The sequence below is a fragment of the Stegostoma tigrinum genome, chromosome 11 (genome assembly GCF_030684315.1).
Source record: "Stegostoma tigrinum isolate sSteTig4 chromosome 11, sSteTig4.hap1, whole genome shotgun sequence".
In the NCBI taxonomy this organism is placed as follows: domain Eukaryota; kingdom Metazoa; phylum Chordata; class Chondrichthyes; order Orectolobiformes; family Stegostomatidae; genus Stegostoma; species Stegostoma tigrinum.
In genome coordinates this window covers 22,838,381-22,855,988 of record NC_081364.1, presented here as the reverse complement: position 1 = coordinate 22,855,988, position 17,608 = coordinate 22,838,381, and positions in this window count along the sequence as shown.

Sequence of the window (17,608 nt, the reverse complement as noted above, 5' to 3'; positions counted from 1 at the left end):
ATTTTCTCATTGGTCTCTGCAAATTTATTGCACACTAGGGGGCTGAATTTCACCCGAAATTGGCTTTATTTATTTTAATGAGATTCATGGAGGGCTTCTCTCCATGGGCCCCAGAGGGTTCCTTACACTCTTTTCCAAAACCTGCTTCATTAGCTGTGTACCACGTCTCAAAAGCATGCTGCTTGCTCTATCTTCCTTCTCTCCAAAGCCACTGCCAGGATGTCCTAGGATTTCCACTACCTGTGCAACTTTTTAAGACCAGCTTAAAAATGTTGCTAGCTAGGAGATGCCCTTTAGTATGCACTGAGTGAAAGGGGAACCAAAAAGAAACAATCCCGAGGTCCTATTGGTGATACAGTTAACATCATGTTACACATACAAATGTACATTCATAGATATGTTGCTACTAAAGAACAAAGCTATGCATGGTCCCTATCATTTGCATCATCCCACCTTAGAACACATTTTTAAAAGGGTTCTTGTGTTCATTAGCAATCAATTTCCTGCCAAAGCACTTTTGGAACAGGGCAGTGAAGGTAATGTACCAGATACGATCATCAGTCCAGCAGTTGTCAGCCATTCTCATGGTGTGAGAGAACTGGATACACTTTGTTGAGCCTTGCTCGGGCAATGACATATCTTCTATATAAAGTTTCAAGAATAAAACTTTTTTTTTCCCATGGAGACATCTATTTCTGGACAGTGAAGCATATTCTGAATATAGATAAGTAAAAGCAGTGGCAAAAGTCTTGACTCACCTCCCACATTACTTCAAAGAACATATTTTAAGGAATTAAATACCATTCTTCAGAATAAGCAGGCACAATACTTGCTTCCAGGTTGTGACCCCTAAAGGATATTTGCCACCTTTTCTATCGGCACATTTATAGTGCCCTATCTGGGCCAACGTGATGGTGAAAATGGAGGTGTACTAATTTCAGAAAGTTTGGCGCTGATTAATACTAAAAATTGAGGGTCAATGTATAACTGAACACTGGGGAGAGTAGATCCTTCAAAGAGGGAGATAGAGCTACTTGGATGAATAAAGATAGTTGGGCGGGGAGGGGAGAATTTTCAATAGTTTCCTGTTTTCATTCTAGGATTGTGATGTCCAATCCCATTGAGGCAGGTACCACATGAACCTCACTCTCTTTCTACTGTTTAACATGAAGTACAAACTATAGGTCACGTGACTGCAGGCGTCTCACTTACCTCCTGTAAGGCCTTTTCTTCTCTCCAATCTTTCCCTTCGCTATTACTGCTATATTCCTGTTACCAGGCCAATAGCGTAGCACGGTCCATGTTCTATATATGTTGTTCACACATCACCATAAAATCCAGGAGGGGAGCCATGAGCCATGTGTATAGGTAGGTGGCACAGGTCGGCCAAAAGCCAATCTCTGCTGTCTCCTGACCTTCAAAGATAACAAATATGGCTGGCTCGCAGACAATAATGCATTATGGTTACATCAGTGCTAAAGATTAGCCTGAAACATTCACAGCAATCTTCAGCTTAAAGTACCAAGTGGATGATCCAGTGGATTTTAGCATTACAGATACCAATCTTCAGCCAATTCAATTCAAAAATTCTTGCAGACACTGGACATTGGAGAGGCAATGGGCTCTAACAAAGTTCTTGCAACAGTACTGAAAAATTGTGCTCCAGAACTTGATGTTCTCTTAGCCAAGCTCTTCCAGTAAAATTAGAACACTGTCATCTATCTGACAATATGAAAACTTGCCCAGGTTATGTCCTGTACATAAAGCAGGACAAATCCAACCCAGCTAATTGCTGTCCCTTTGGGCTACTCTTGATTATGAGTAAAGTGATGGAAGATGTCATCAACAGTGCTATCAAGCAGCACCTGCTTAGCAATAACCTGCTTAGTGATGCCCAGTTTGGGTTTTGCCAGGGCTACTCAGCCCCTGATCTCATTACAACCTTGGTTCAAACATGAATTAAACAGTTGAATTCTGGAAAACAGACAGTGCTTCTCATGTCCTATGAGTGAATAAAATAAAGGATTGTTGGAATACACCAGTGGAAATAGAGATGATTGTAATATGACTTTATCCCATTATGCAGACATGATTACAAGGGGATCAAACATGGTATGACAGGTCGGCACAACATCGAAGGCCGAAGGGCCTGTACTGTGCTGTAATGTTCTATGTTCTATGTTCTATAAACCTGAGAATGGAATACTCAGGGGCATGTGACATTTCCAAAGGACTCGCAGGATGGAAAGGCTGATGGGGTATTTTATTAATCCAACATGGAATAAATACAACAGCAAGAAATTATTTTAGATCAGAAGATGAAGAGTCCAAATGGGAGAGTAAGGACTGATAGAACACGCCAGTGAGGTTAGTCTGTAAGAACATCAAGAAGGTACCAATAAAAGAGAACCCCAAAGAATAAATCAGAAAATAATAAGCACATATAAAACAGGTAGTGCAATGATCATGGGTGACTTTAATCTTGATGTAGATTAGGAAAATCGAATTGATAGTGATAGCCATGAGGTAAAAATGTTTTTTAGAGAGTATGTGGAAGAGGTTCCTTTAAAAATATGGTGTAGATCAACGAGGGATCAGACTGCTTTCGTTCTGATAATACGCAATGAGGCAAGTTTAATAAATAATGTCAGAGTAAAAGACCTCAAGGGAACAGTGACCATAACTTGGTACAATTTAGCATTCAGGTTGAAAGGGAGAAACTTGTTCAGAAATAACTGTGCTTATTTAAATAAAGGTAATTTCAAAGGAATGGGAGCAGAGTCTTACCTGCTTATTAGGAGTCCATGGTACTGGGGATAGTATGTTAGCATGAGAAGAGGATTGGCTAATGAATAGAATCAGAGGATTGGAAAAAGGGAGCATTTTCAGGATGACAACCAATACCTAGCTGAGTATCACAGGAATCTGTGCTGGGGCCACGCTGATTTACAAAGAGTATCAATGATTTAGATGAGGGAAGTGATTGGACTCTCACCAAGTTTGAGATGATACAAAATAAGTGGGAAAGCAAGTGTTGAGGATGACACAAGGAGTCTATAGAGAGACATAGGCAAGTGTGTGGCCAAAGATTTGTGCAGTCACAGAGTCTGTGTGTGTGTGTGTGAGAGAGAAACAGTGTATGTGTGCATGTGTGAGAGAGAGAGTGTGAGTGTGTGTGTGAGTGTGTGTGTGTGTACACTGAAACCCGCCTTTGTGAAATGTAACCACTATGGTTGCTTCTCCTGATTGAATTAGTGGTAAAGGTTCTTTTTTGTACAGGACTTTCTATTGAGAGCCTTCACGCCCTCCTTCACCCCTCCACCTAAAAGTAGCATGTAGTCAGGAGGAAAAGCATGTAGTGGACAGCTCATCACCCTTCTGACACCACCAAATAAAATCAGGAGCGGGGAAGCCAGTCTGCCTGCCTTTAGGCCAACTGAAACTTTTAAGTGGTCAATTAATGGCCCCTTAAAGAAATTGTCCCACCTAAGCCGATGTTCTACTCACTGGCAACAGGGAAAGTTTAACAAACTGTCATATTGATGTGTTGTCATATATATCCTGTTGTCCCCCTTCTGGGTTCAGGGGTCAGCTTTTTGATCAGACAACCTGGGCAGGGTAGCAAGGGTCTCTGTGACTGGTCCCAGTCAATCAGTTCCCTCTCATCTTCCTCTGGCTATCTGTCATCGGCCATTTGTCTAGCTGGTGAGGCTGGCAGGAGCCATTGTAGGCATGATCTTCACAATGACCTGGGATCCTGGGAGAAGAGAGTAAATTACTTTCCTGGGCTCCAGTAAACGGTCACAGCACATTTAACATACACCAATTTTCAGAGTGGTGAACTGTCGCCACCTATAAAGCCAGCCGATAGGTCGGTCAGTTTGATGTCAGTGGTGAGTAAGCTTTTTGAAAGGGATTCTGAGGGACAGTATTTACACATGTTTGGAGAGGCAAGGACTTATTATGGATAGCCAACATGGTGACAAAGAAGATTGATGAGGGCAGAACATTAAGCAATGTCTATATGGAATTCAGCAATGTATTCAACAAGGTTCACATGGTAGACTACTTAATAAGGTTAGATCACAAGGGAGCTAGCGACTGGATACAAAATTGGTTTGAACGCAGGAGACAGAGGGTGATGGTAGAGATTTGCTTTTCAGACAGGATCCTGTGACCAGTGGTGTTGCATAAGGATCAGTGCTGTGTCTGCTGCTTTTCATCATTTATATAAATGATTTGGATATGAATATAGAAGGTATGATTAGTAAGTTTGCAGATGACTCCAAAATTGATGGTGTATATTACAGTGAAGAAAATTATCTCAGAGTACAATGGGGTCTTGATCAGATGGGCGAATGGGCCGCGGAGTGGCAGATGGAGTTTAATTTAGATAAATATGAGGTGTTGCATTTTGGTAAGGCAAGCCAGGACTTATACACTAAATGCTAGGGCCCTTAGGAGTGTTGCAGAACAAAAAGACCTTGGGGTGCAAGTGCATAGTTCCTTGAAAGTGGAGGCAGGCATGGTGGTGAAGAAGGCATTTGGCAAGCTTACCTTCATTGGTTGGAATGTTGAATACAGGAGTTGGGATGTCATGTTACAGCTGTACAGAGTATTGGCGTGGTTTCTCTCAGAATACTGCATAAGATTCTGATCACCCTTCTAAAAGAATGATGTCGTCAAGCTTGTGAGAGTGCAGAAACAATTTATAAGGATGTTGCCAGGGCTGATGGTTTGATTTATAGGGAGATGCTGAATATGTTGGGGCTTTTTGCACTGGAGCATCAGAGGGTAAGTGGTGGCCTCACAGAGGTTTATAAAATCATGAGGGGCATGGATAGAGTGAATAGCCAAGGTGTTTCCCCTAAGATGGGAATCCAAAACTAGAGGGCCTAAGTATAAGGTGAGAGGGAAAAGATTTAAAAAGGGCCTTAGGGATAGCTTTTTCATGCAGAGTGTGGTGCATATATGGAAGAAACTGCAAGAGGAAGTGGTGGAGGAGTGTACTATTACAACACATAAAATATATCTGGATGGATATATGAATAGGAAGGGTTTGGAGGGATATTGGTCAAATGTTGGCAAATGGACGAGCTCAGATTGAGGTGTCTGGTCAGCATGAACGAGTTGGACCAAAGGGCTTGTTGTTGTACTGTATGACTCTATGGCATTATGACTCTAAACATTTCTAAAATTCCAGTTCTGCCTCAGCTAGAATGTTGTGTTCAATCCTGCGGCTCAAAACTCTCAGAAAGATGTCAAGGCTTTATTGAGGGTGCAAAAGAAATTTACTAAAATGGTGCCAGGGATGATTATCAAAAGCAATCTCACTGCAAAGAATGTCTAACTATCAAGTTAAAATGCAAAACTATAAAGTACTTAAAAAATAAACTTGAGTTGGGGTCAATTTGACCTCTGTCAATTATTTATTTGGTGCAGCTTCAGTGCTTTAAAGTGTGACATTATTCGGTGTTCTGTGATCTCCCTATCCTAGTTTTGCAATAGTTGTTGGCAGCAATACAAAGACTGAGAAATGAGATTCACACATAATTTCTTTGCTATTACAAAATCAACTGCTGCTGGATCTGCACCTTTTTCTCAAGTGCTTGTAATAAAAGTACAAGTTGTGCAGCTGAAAGTGCTGAACATGTTTCAAAACAAATTCTGAAACTTTTAGAAAGATTAATTCCTTACACTCTTCACATTGAGAGATTTCATTTCTCCATTCATTTAAAACTTGGTCTTGAGCATTCTAGGGACCTCTCCAATTACCACATGAGTTATTCAGCAAGGATAATCCTGTCATCAACTGACACTTACTCCCCAACAAAATCCATTTCTAGCATTCTGCTGGGAATATAACATTTATGGGAAGCAGGCAGCTCCAGATGTTGCTGAATTACAATATTCAGTTCTGACCCTTGAAAGTGTTAGAGTTTATTGCAAGGTTTGTGTTAGGTTACTCAGGATAGTTCTGGAGCCAATGGAAAAGAGCTCCGAACAAGATCATAACGTAAAGTTGGTGATCTAATTGGAGATTGTAACAGTGCTCCTCAGTAGAATTCACTGGATAGAGAAAGCATATGGAATTACCGACACAAAATCAGAAATTGCTGGAAAAACTTAGCCGGTCTGGCAGCATTTGTGAAGGGAAAGCAGAGGTGACATTTCGGGTCCAGTGACCCTCTTTCAGAACTGAAAGTTCTGACAGAGGGTGATTCATATGTGAAATGAATTGCCAGAGGAAATGATAGATGCAGATACCATTACAACATTGAAAAGACATTTGGACAGGTACACGACCAGGAAGAGTTTAGAGGGAAATGGGCCAAATGTAATCAAATGGGACTAGTTTAGTTTGGGAAACTTGGTCGGCATGGAAAAGTCGGACCAACAGGTCTGTTTCCACACTGTACGACTCTATGACTCTAAAAGTTGAGTTCTGGAGAAGTTTTACTGGTCTCAAAACAGTAACTCCACATTTTCTTCATAGATACTGCCAGACTTGCTGAGATATTCCAGAAATTTCTGGTTTTGTTCCTAATTTCCAGCACCAGCAGCTCTTTGTTAATTTGTTTAGGTATTATTGACTACGGATTTCTCCTTCCTAGCCCAACATCCCTCACCTGCTCATTCAAGCCATGCTGTAAACTACCCATACTGTAATCTCCCTTTACTCTCTTTGTAGGAAATCTTTCATTCTTACTGGCCAATGTATGATTCCAGAACCATAACAGTGGTAGGCAGATAGGTAAAGATCTTTTCTCGAGCTGCAGAAATGCCTTGAATGTTGACGGAGCCCAGAATGATCTGATAACATCAGGTGTGGTCGAACCACAAGAGCAAATTAATTCACAAAGCATTGATTTAATTTGTAGAAAACCAGAAAGAAAGACAAATGCCAAAAAACTAGAATAATGCTAAATAATCTGACAATGTTCAACCTTAGCATTAATCAAAGCCACACACACGTGCTGGTACATTGCAATTAATGTTTGTGAAAATGTTCACGGTAAACCACTCCTTCCTGAGTTACCTGTAATAAAAAACAGAAGAACATAAAGCTCCCCTGTCTATGAAGTAGGTCAAATTTTACCGGAAATAATGGGCAATTAAGTGCATGGGTGCTAACTCAGCTGTTATCAAAGCACAGCCATTAAATTAAACTGTGAAACAGCTTTAGCTAAAATAGAAAATGCTCGAAAAAAATTCCTGTCCATTTGAAGGATTGTAGGATATGCACATATTTTCATGGCATAGACTCCGACTATGTGGTACCAATAATCAGGTGACTAGCACATTGATGGAATGGAATGCTATTATTGGGAGAACTCAGCCACATTGTGATATGATGCTCTCAACACAACATGTGTATATTCCACCATGCCCTGGGCCCAGGCTTACCAGATGTATTGGCAAAGCCTGTTGTTTTTGGTAATGTCAGAGTCAGCAATCATACCCACATGAATGGAGGTTAGCACAGTCCTCCATACTGTGGAAAACGGAGGACTCTAACAAGGAGGGCCTTCCAATGTTTCTACATGGACGTTTGACATAGGGACATTGTTGTTACGTATGAAAAACAAGCCATGTCAAACAAAGATAACAAAGTGTAGAGCTGGATGAACACAGCAGGCCAAGTGGCACCTCAGGAGCAGATGCTGCTTGGCCTGCTGTGTTCATCCAGCTCTACACTTTGTTATCTCGGATTCTTCAACATCAGCAGTTCCTATTATCACTCTTATCCATGTCAAACAAATATGGTTGGAGATTATAAGTACTGTATCATTACTCTTAGCTTATATATCCACACCCTGTAACATCCAAGAAAAGAAGATCTCATTTAACAGTGTGTGAGTGAATTAATGCTTTAGGATATGAATATTCACAAAGGTCTGAATCTTACATTTTTTTGAATAAGTTATATCAAGGTTTTTCAGAAGGAATCTTGCTATGAGGCCCAACAAGTTTTCTTACCAGGTCTTACCAGACTTGTTGCATTAATTGCAAGCCTGCTGGTATGTATGTCTCTCAAGTCCAATGTATTCCTCATCTTTGCACACACCATTTTTGTAAGAACTCACCACTCAGTGGATATCCACTGAAAGACCAGCATCCCTTGAGTCCGTGCCATCTTTGAAAACCATCTGTTCACCTGGAGGATTGTTGGCTTCTGTCAGCTGCCCTGTTCAGATTTTGGAGGCTGTGAGGAGAGATGACACCTCATTTCTGGTTGATGGTTGATGGGCTGGTGCAACGAAGAAGTGTCCTGTTCCTGGAGCACTGGCAGGGCAGGCCATTGCACCAAACAATGTGAACCCAGCTGGAGATCACCACCTGGGTCTATGCCATCTCGAAGGTGCAGAGGATCAGGCTTAGGGCAGGAAGACCATCAATGACCATCCCTGCTTTGGAGATAATGGGAACTGCAGATGCTGGAGAATCCGAGATAACAAGGTGTGAAGCTGGATGAACACAGCAGGCCAAGCAGCATCTTAGGAGCACAAAAGCTGACGTTTCGGGCCTAGACCCTTCATCAGAAATCATTTCTGATGAAGGGTCCAGGCCTGAAACTTCAGCTTTCCTGCTCCTGAGATGCTGCTTGGCCTTCTGTGTTCATCTAGCTCCACACCTTGTTATCTTGGACCATCCCTGCTTTGCCTGGTTAAGTGCCCCATTCTACTCTCTGCTACCTCATACTCAGTCTAGCCCTGATACTGCACTCACTTCCTGTCAAGGTTCATTTTCTGATACCCTTCTGTTGCATGCAATATCTTGCTTCACTTGCTCTCATTACCCAACCTCGTCCTTACCCTCCAATAACCCTGCAGGCCCACAGTGTTGCCTTTTCAACCCCTCAATATTCCTCTGCACCCTTGCTCGATGTGCACCAGTCCCAACAGCCATGCCAACCCTTTGTGTCTTATTCATTCACACCGTTTCTGTCATTATGGGAGAAGACATCCCATAACAGGATGGAGTAACACTGAGGGTGTGCCTGATATTCTGATACCCACTACAAGGACAGAATCTGTGCTCTTTGAGGAGAAGACAGGGACCACTCCTGTGAATGGTCCTTTTAACCAAATAAACACCATTTGCCATTCCATTGCAACGCTCACATTAACCAGGCGGTCATTGTAATGCATTGAATACCATACAACTAGGGGCTGCACTACTTTCTGCCTGCTGTGTCTTACTGGTACTCCAAATGTCCCAAGGAATCTGCAGAAACTAGCACAGAAACATGTCCTGGACTTCTTCAGGTGACTGTGTTGAAATCCCAGAGGAAAATTCAACAAGAGTTGCTACTCCAGCCGCTCGGCAGCCAAGAGCTCAGTGGGGCAAGTAGGCAGACGGAGAGAGTGGGGGGTCAGAAACTGGTGGGCACATCCACAGATGGATGAGATAGAAATGCCTAAGGTCACTGGTACTCGAGCTGCACCTCGGGATGTTGGGGAGGTGATGGCCAAATGGTACTATCACTACACTATTACTCCAGAGACAAAGGTAATGTTCCAAGGAACCTGGGTTCTTATTCTTTTCTAAAGAAGGGTCCAGACTCTTTCAGCCTTCCAGCTCCTCTGATGCTGCTTGGTCTGCTGTGTTCATCCAGCTCTACACCCGGTTATCCCTGTGTTCATATCCTGCCATGGTAGATGGTGCAAATTGAATTCAATAAAAATCTGGAATTGCGAATGTAATGATGATCATGAAATAGTTTTGATTGTTGGAAAACCCACCTGATTCACTAACATCCTTCAGGGAAAGGATTCCGCCATGCTCATCTGGTCTGGCTGACATGTGATTCCAGACCCACAGCAATGTGACTGACCCTTAACTGCTCTCTGGGCAATTTGGGATTGGCAATAAATGCGGTCCTAGCTAGCAATGTCCACATCCTGTGAATGAATATAAAAAATATATTCTCAGCTCCAAGCAGGAGAGGCCCTCATTTCCCAGAAGTTATCGCAGTGAAGCAAATCCTATGACAGTCAAGTTGTTTCTATGGACAGCTTGATGGTTGTCATGGAGATCCAGGCCCAGTGCCCTCAGGGTATGGAAACCTACACTCCGTCACCAGCCATTGGTCCCAGGATGATAGAGGGCAGGGAGTCTTGACCCCAGTCCAGATATGGATTACACACTGGTCACTCAAAACTCCAGACCGTGCAGGTAGCCAGGCTTTCCACTTCCACCTTGGCAGCCCCCCTCTGACCCTTGGAAGGTCATGCCATCCGCTGAGTACCTCTGCCAAGAAGACCCTCAGCATGCCTGAGCCAACCAGACAAAAACACCTCAAAGATCAGCTCATCAAATCTCCAAGACTAATAGCACTCACTGCAGAACAAGCTCCCTCCATCCTAGCTGAGGAACTGAAGAGCTTACAAAGACACTACAAGAGGAAGTGGAAAATCTACTGACGTCATGTCACTGACATGGGTGATTTTATTCTGTAAAGACTTGAGAAATGTTTTTATAAGTGTTTGTTTTACGGTGTTCAAGTGGTTGTTTGTGTCTTTGTGTATGCCCTCATGTGCTTCATTGCACCCCCCAGCCTCTCTTTGTGAACACTGAGGAAGGATGGGGATGTCCAATCAGTGCCTAACACATGTTGGACCAGAGACAGCAACACATGGATGTGGCTTTGGGACATTCTGACATTGCAGGCAGCACCTGCTGAATATTTCCTACTGATCAGCTGGCTGTGTGCACACAGGGTACCGCCAGCAGTGACTGTCAGGGACGGTGCAACACATATAGCGGGTCAATGTTGCAGGATGGCCAAGGGGTAGGCAGCCTGTATGCCCGTGTTGTGACTTGTCCACAGGTCTCAGCCATAGCTATTCTCTTCAGAAAGTCCAAAGACTGGCGACTGGTGCAGTTCCCACTTTCTCACATGCTTGCTCACTAACCATGTCCATTCTGAGTGTAAGGATAGCAATTTTCTTACCCAGTGTGCCCTTTTTAATTGTTACATGGTGGAAGGACACACTGAGTGCTCCTCTGCTAGTGCCTCCAGCCTCAGCCTGAACACACGGGAAATAATGCCTGGGTCTTTTTGCATGTGGAAACAAAGCATAGGATAGGATTGTTCCCTGGTGCATCCCTGACGGCAATACTTCAATCTTTTAAGGGCAATTAAACAAAAGCTTGGGATAATGGCTCCCTGCTGCATTCTTCACGATGACTCATCAAATAGAATCCATTTGCCAAACAGTCAGCACCATTTTATCATGCAGTGTAAATTGTTGCTCCCTTTAAATTTTGCCGTTCTTGCATCTATCTTGATGAATGCAAAACAAAGGCTTCAATAGTGATAATGGGAACTGCAGATGCTGGAGAATCCAAGACAATAAAATGTGAGGCTGAATGAACACAGCAGGCCCAGCAGCATCTCAGGAGCACAAAAGCTGACGTTTCGGGCCTAGACCCTTCATCAGAGAGGGGGATGGGGTGAGCGCTCTGGAATAAATAGGGAGAGAGGGGGAGGCGGACCGAAGATGGAGAGAAAAGAAGATAGGTGGAGAGGAGAGTATAGGTGGGGAGGTACGGAGGGGATAGGTCAGTCCAGAGAAGATGGACAGGTCAAGGAGGTGGGATGAGGTTAGTAGGTAGGAGATGGAGGTGCGGCTTGGGGTGGGAGGAAGGGATGGGTGAGAGGAAGAACAGGTTAGGGAGGCAGAGACAGGTTGGACTGGTTTTGGGATGCATTGGGGGGGAGGGAAAGAGCTGGGCTGGTTGTGTGGTGCAGTGGGGGTAGGGGACAAACTGGGCTGGTTTTGGGATGCATTGGGAGAAGGGGAGATTTAGAAGCTGGTGAAGTCCACATTGATATCATTGAGCTGCAGGGTTCCCAAGCGGAATATGAGTTACTGTTCCTGCAACCTTCGGGTGGCATCATTGTGGCACTGCAGGAGGCCCACGATGGACATGTCATCTAAAGAATGGGAGGGGGAGTGGAAATGGTTTGCGACTGGGAGGTGCCACATTTCCACATTAAGCAGAGGTTCACCTGCACATCTGCGAATGTGATATACTGCATCCACTGTACCCGGTGTGGCTTCCTTTACATTGGGGAAACCAAGCGGAGGCTTGGGGACCGCTTTGCAGAACACCTCCGCTCAGTTCGCAATAAACAACTGGACTAATGTGGTATACTGCATCCACTGCACCCGGTGTGGCTTCCTCTACATTGGGGAAACCAAGCGGAGGCCTGGGGACCGCTTTGCAGAACACCTCTGTTCGGTTCGCAATAAACAACTGCACCTCCCAGTCGCAAACCATTTCAACGCCCCCTCCCATTCTTTAGATGACATGTCCATCATGGGCCTCCTGCAGTGCCACAATGATGCCACCCGAAGGTTGCAGGAACAGCGACTCATACTCCGCTTGGGAACCCTGCAGCCCAATGGCATCAATGTGGACTTCACCAGCTTCAAAATCTCCCCTTCCCCCACCGCATCCCAAAACCAGCCCAGTTCGTCCCCTCCCCCCACTACACCACACAACCAGCCAAGCTCTTCCCCTCCACCCACTGCATCCCAAAACCAGTCCAGCCTGTCCCTGCCTCCCTAACCTGTTCTTCCTCTCACCCATCCCTTCCTCCCACCCCAAGCCGCACCTCCATCTCCTACCTACTAACCTCATCCCACCTCCTTGACCTGTCCGTCTTCCCTGGACTGACCTATCCCCTCCCTACCTCCCCACCTATACTCTCCTCTCCACCTATCTTCTTTTCTCTCCATCTTCGGTCCGCCTCCCCCTCTCTCCCTATTTATTCCAGAGCGCTCACCCCATCCCCCTCTCTGATGAAGGGTCTGGGCTCAAAGGTTTCAATAGAATGAGAGATAATGGGAACTGCAGATGTTGGAGAATTCCAAGAAAATAAAATGTGAGGCTGGATGAACACAGCAGGCCAAGCAGCATCTCAGGATCTCAAAAGCTGACGTTTCGGGCCTAGACCCTTCATCAGAGAGGGGGATGGGGAGAGGGAACTGGAATAAATAGGGAGAGAGGGGGAGGCGGACCGAAGATGGAGAGTAAAGAAGATAGGTGGAGAGAGTGTAGGTGGGGAGGTAGGGAGGGGATAGGTCAGTCCAGGGAAGACGGACAGGTCAAGGAGGTGGGATGAGGTTAGTAGGTAGCTGGGGGTGCGGCTTGAGGTGGGAGGAAGGGATGGGTGAGAGGAAGAACCGGTTAGGGAGGCAGAGACAGGTTGGACTGGTTTTGGGATGCAGTGGGTGGGGGGGAAGAGCTGGGCTGGTTGTGTGGTGCAGTGGGGGGAGGGGACGAACTGGGCTGGTTTAGGGATGCAGTAGGGGAAGGGGAGAATTTGAAACTGGTGAAGTCCACATTGATACCATATGGCTGCAGGGTTCCCAAGCGGAATATGAGTTGCTGTTCCTGCAACCTTCGGGTGGCATCATTGTGGCACTGCAGGAGGCCCATGATGGACATGTCATCTAGAGAATGGGAGGGGGAGTGGAAATGGTTTGCTTCAATAGAATGTCTCTTTTACCGATCACACTAAAACAGTTTAACACCTCCAGTAAACAGCAGATTATGGAATTTCTTACAGTTGTATTAAGTATTTGGCTGCCACTGTTACTGACTGCAACTTCTACTCTACGAACATGTTTTAACATGCTTTTCTCATACAATAAAATCTCAGTTGAATTGCTGTGGGACTCCCCACAGAATTCAAGCCAAATGAAGCCACTCAATAAGCAGCACAGCAGGCTGTAGAGGTTGGTTTCAGTATATTTAAAGCTGAGATACATAAATTTTTAATCGGTCAGGGAAACAAAGGTTATGGGGTAAAGAGAAGAAAGTTGAGTTGAGGATTACTAAATTATGATCGCATTAAATGATAGAGTAGGCTTGATGGGATGAATGGCAGCAACACAAGCTCTCAGCTCATTTACTGTTTCAGAGTCAAGGATGAAAATGTTCTGAACCTTGCCTTTTGGATGCAAGTTTAAAAGAATAATGCATAACTACCTAGAGTATTTTCCAGCAAAACTCTAATACTGTACATTTCCCACTTGCTTTCTCCAGTGAAGCAACCAGAGAGCCACTTAGATAGAGTCTCATTGGGAAATGCTCCAAATCTTTCTGCCGTTTTATTTTAAACTTGAAACCTATCTGAGCTTTTCCTCTTTTGGCACCTAGTCTTCGTACCAGCAATCAAATGTTGTTTAAAAAGGCAGCTCAAATGATATTGCTCATGTCCAAGCTGATTAACCAAGAGTAAACTGTGCTATCATTTGGCTTAACATGGGAATTGCTCAATGGGATTTAACATTCTGCTGACAGGAATGGCTAATGACTTCAACAAAACGTGCAATTTTGACATATCTGACTTCACTGCAAAAAGATTATCTGGGTTTATGGAAACAAACATTAATTCACATTGCAGTTGATTAAAAAAGAACTTTAATCTACAAAATTATGGCATGCTGGATGAGGCGTGGGGGATCGCTACACTGAACGCTCTGCTTCTGCAATTGCATGTTGACTTTGCTTCTTATTTTGTCCAATCCTCGTTGTTCTGTGACAAGTATAATGCCTCAAAAGGATCTCATCATGACTTTATAAGCAAAATGAAACGACAACTTACACACAAATAGGTCACAGATGATAAGACTGCATTGCAGAAAAACTTAAAGATTGGAATCTCAATATAACTTTAGCATTTAATTAGATGCGTTCCTCTTTCCAATCTCATCATCTCTCCCTGAAATCTGTCTTTCAAATATTCAAGTGATGCAAGCAACTCACAATTCTCCCTGAACTAGTAATATAGAATGGTGTAGGACAGCAATGGAAGGATTATTGACTTGGGGCCAGGTTCTCAGGAGTGAAAAGGAAGAGAACAGTATTCGTAACAATATCCTGAAGCTCAGAGCACTCAAGGGATGGGTAACCAGTGGACAACTGCATTGGGATGAAGTCAGGCAGATACTCGTGAAAATGCTATCAATTTCACTTGACTAGGCACCGGTTACTTTTATCTTTGAGTGAAGAGAAGACCTGATAATGCTAAAGTTGCCCCAATGAAAAAGAGCTGAGGAGTGAAGATAAAGTTGTCTTGGTTTCAATGGGTCATAGGGCTGCTGTCCCATTAGAAAGAGAGATCCATTGGTTGTTTATACTGAGGGTCACCACACCTCAGGTAAGGGGAGAAATTGAGAATAAGGATCTTTCATGGTAGCCTCAGACAGTTCTGGTCTTGAACCCACTCTGACTGGCACCGCAAACTGGCTGGCCAGCCAGCTAACTAACCCCAAAGTTAATGTGACCATAGTCCTACTCTCTAACCAGACAGAAGGAGGGATATGACTGGTGGTGGTTTAACCTAATGGCCAATGTGCCCCAGGCAATGGGAGAAGTTTGAGAAGGAAAGTCCTTCAAGGTAACCTCAGTCAGAGCGAGAATTAAACTCACTGTTGGTGTCGCAAACCAGCCACCTCCTAAAGTGAGCTGAGTGAACCCATGAGGAGTATCACCACTTTATTGCAATAGCTAGGACAACAACATTGTGAGAGTCTTGCCCCACACTGTCTAGGGTGAAGGGACAAGGTAGTCATTTCTATGACTGAAGAATACAGATTCATTTCTTCAAAGGACAGAAATAATGACTGATAAGAAACAATGGAAATCTTCTCAGAAATGGGGCAACTTTCACTGGAAAAGTCACAGCCACAGTTGCTGGTACTGCCTCTACAGATTATTTGAACCCTATCACGACACTAAATGCTGAGTAACCTGTGCGTGAAGCAGCAAGGCCCTCTAAACGAAAACTGCTCATAAAATCACAGCCGAAAAATGTGGCTAAATCTAGTTTCAAGGAAGATAGTCAAATAAGATAACAGTCAGTCAGTTCAAGCAAAGTCATTTGAAGAGAATTACAAGTGAATTCAATGTATTTAAGATAACAAAGTGTGAAGCTGGATGAACACAGCAGGCCAAGCAGCATCTCAGGAGCACAAAAACTGACATTTTGGGCCTAGACCCTTAAGAGAGGGGGATGGGGTGAGGGTTCTGAAATAAATAGGGAGAGAAGGGGAGGCGGACCGAAGATGGAGAGAAAAGAAGATAGGTGGAGAGAAGAGTATAGGTGGGGAGGTAGGGAGGGGACAGGTCAGTTCGGGGAAGACGGACAGGTCAAGGGGGCGGGATGAAGTAAGTAGGTGGGAAATGGAGTTGCGGCTTGAGGTGGGAGGAGGGGATATGTGAGAGGAAGAACAGGTTAGGGAGGCGGGGACGAGCTGGGCTGGTTTTGGGATGCAGTGGGGGGAGGGGGAGATTTTGAAGCTGGTGAAGTCCACATTGATGCCATTGGGCTGCAGGGTTCCCAAGTGGAATATGAGTTGCTGTTCCTGCAACCTGCGGGTGGCATCATTGTGGCACTGCAGGAGGCCCAGGATGGACATGTCATCTAAAGAATGGGAGGGGGAGTGGAAATGGTTTGTGACTGGGAGGTGCAGTTGTTTAATACATTTAATATCCTTTGCTACATTTTGAAGGGTGGAAAGAGTAAACAGTCACTAAATGGAGCATGTGTGATGACAACTTCCTTGAACTAAACTCTTCACCCTGTTCCCTTGCTCAGGTACTACAGATCGGTTGAGTATTTATCCAGCTCTTTGCTGTTATTTCAGACTTCCACCACCCACAGTATTTTACTTCCATTCATAAACCATCAGTTCATTTTAAAAACTAATCTGGGAAAATACTCTCTTTGATAACACAATGTGGAGTAGGAGGAACACGGTGGGCCAGGCAGCATCAGGGGAGCAGGAAAGCTGACGTTTTGGGAGGGGACACTTCTTCAGAAAAAAAATATGCTGCCTGGCCTGCTGTGTTTCTCCAGCTCCACACTGTGATATCTCCGACTTCAGCATCTGTCGTTCTTGCTATCTTGGAGATCTCTTTGATTATTTGGCTGAACAGCCTTCTGTTGAAAAGTTCAATTAACCCGCTTTCTTCTGACTGATTCAAGCAACACCTTCTAAATCTTTTGAATGGTTCTGAAAATCTTCAGTTTAGCTTCTTAATTCACTGGCTCACATGAACATTCCAATGTCAAAAGAGAATTGGAGTTGTCTTATTGACCTGCCTCTGACCTGCTCTGACAGCTAACACTACTTTCTCAAAGCCACAGAACAAAGGAATTGGAAGTCCTCTTGCATTAGTCAGAGAAAAAACAGTATGCATGTCCAGCAAGTGATAGAGAAAACAAATGTAATGCTGGATCTTATTTCAAAGGCAATGGAGAATAAAAATAGAGTAGTGTTGCTTAAGCAATACAATGGCACTAGTTAGATCACACCTGGAACATTGCGTACAGTTTGCTTCCCTTATCTGAGGAAAAATCTACTGGCATTGGATGCAATCCAGAGAATGTTAATTAAGTTGATCACTGAAGTTGAGGGATTGTCTTCTGAGGAGGCATTGAGTAGTTTGGGTCTGTATTCATTACAGTTTACAAGATTAAAAGATGGCCTTATAGAAGAATTCTAAACATGGAGATGGTTTGCCCTTGTGGGAGAGTCTAAGACCAGAGGCAATAACCTTAAAGGAACAAATTGATAATGGG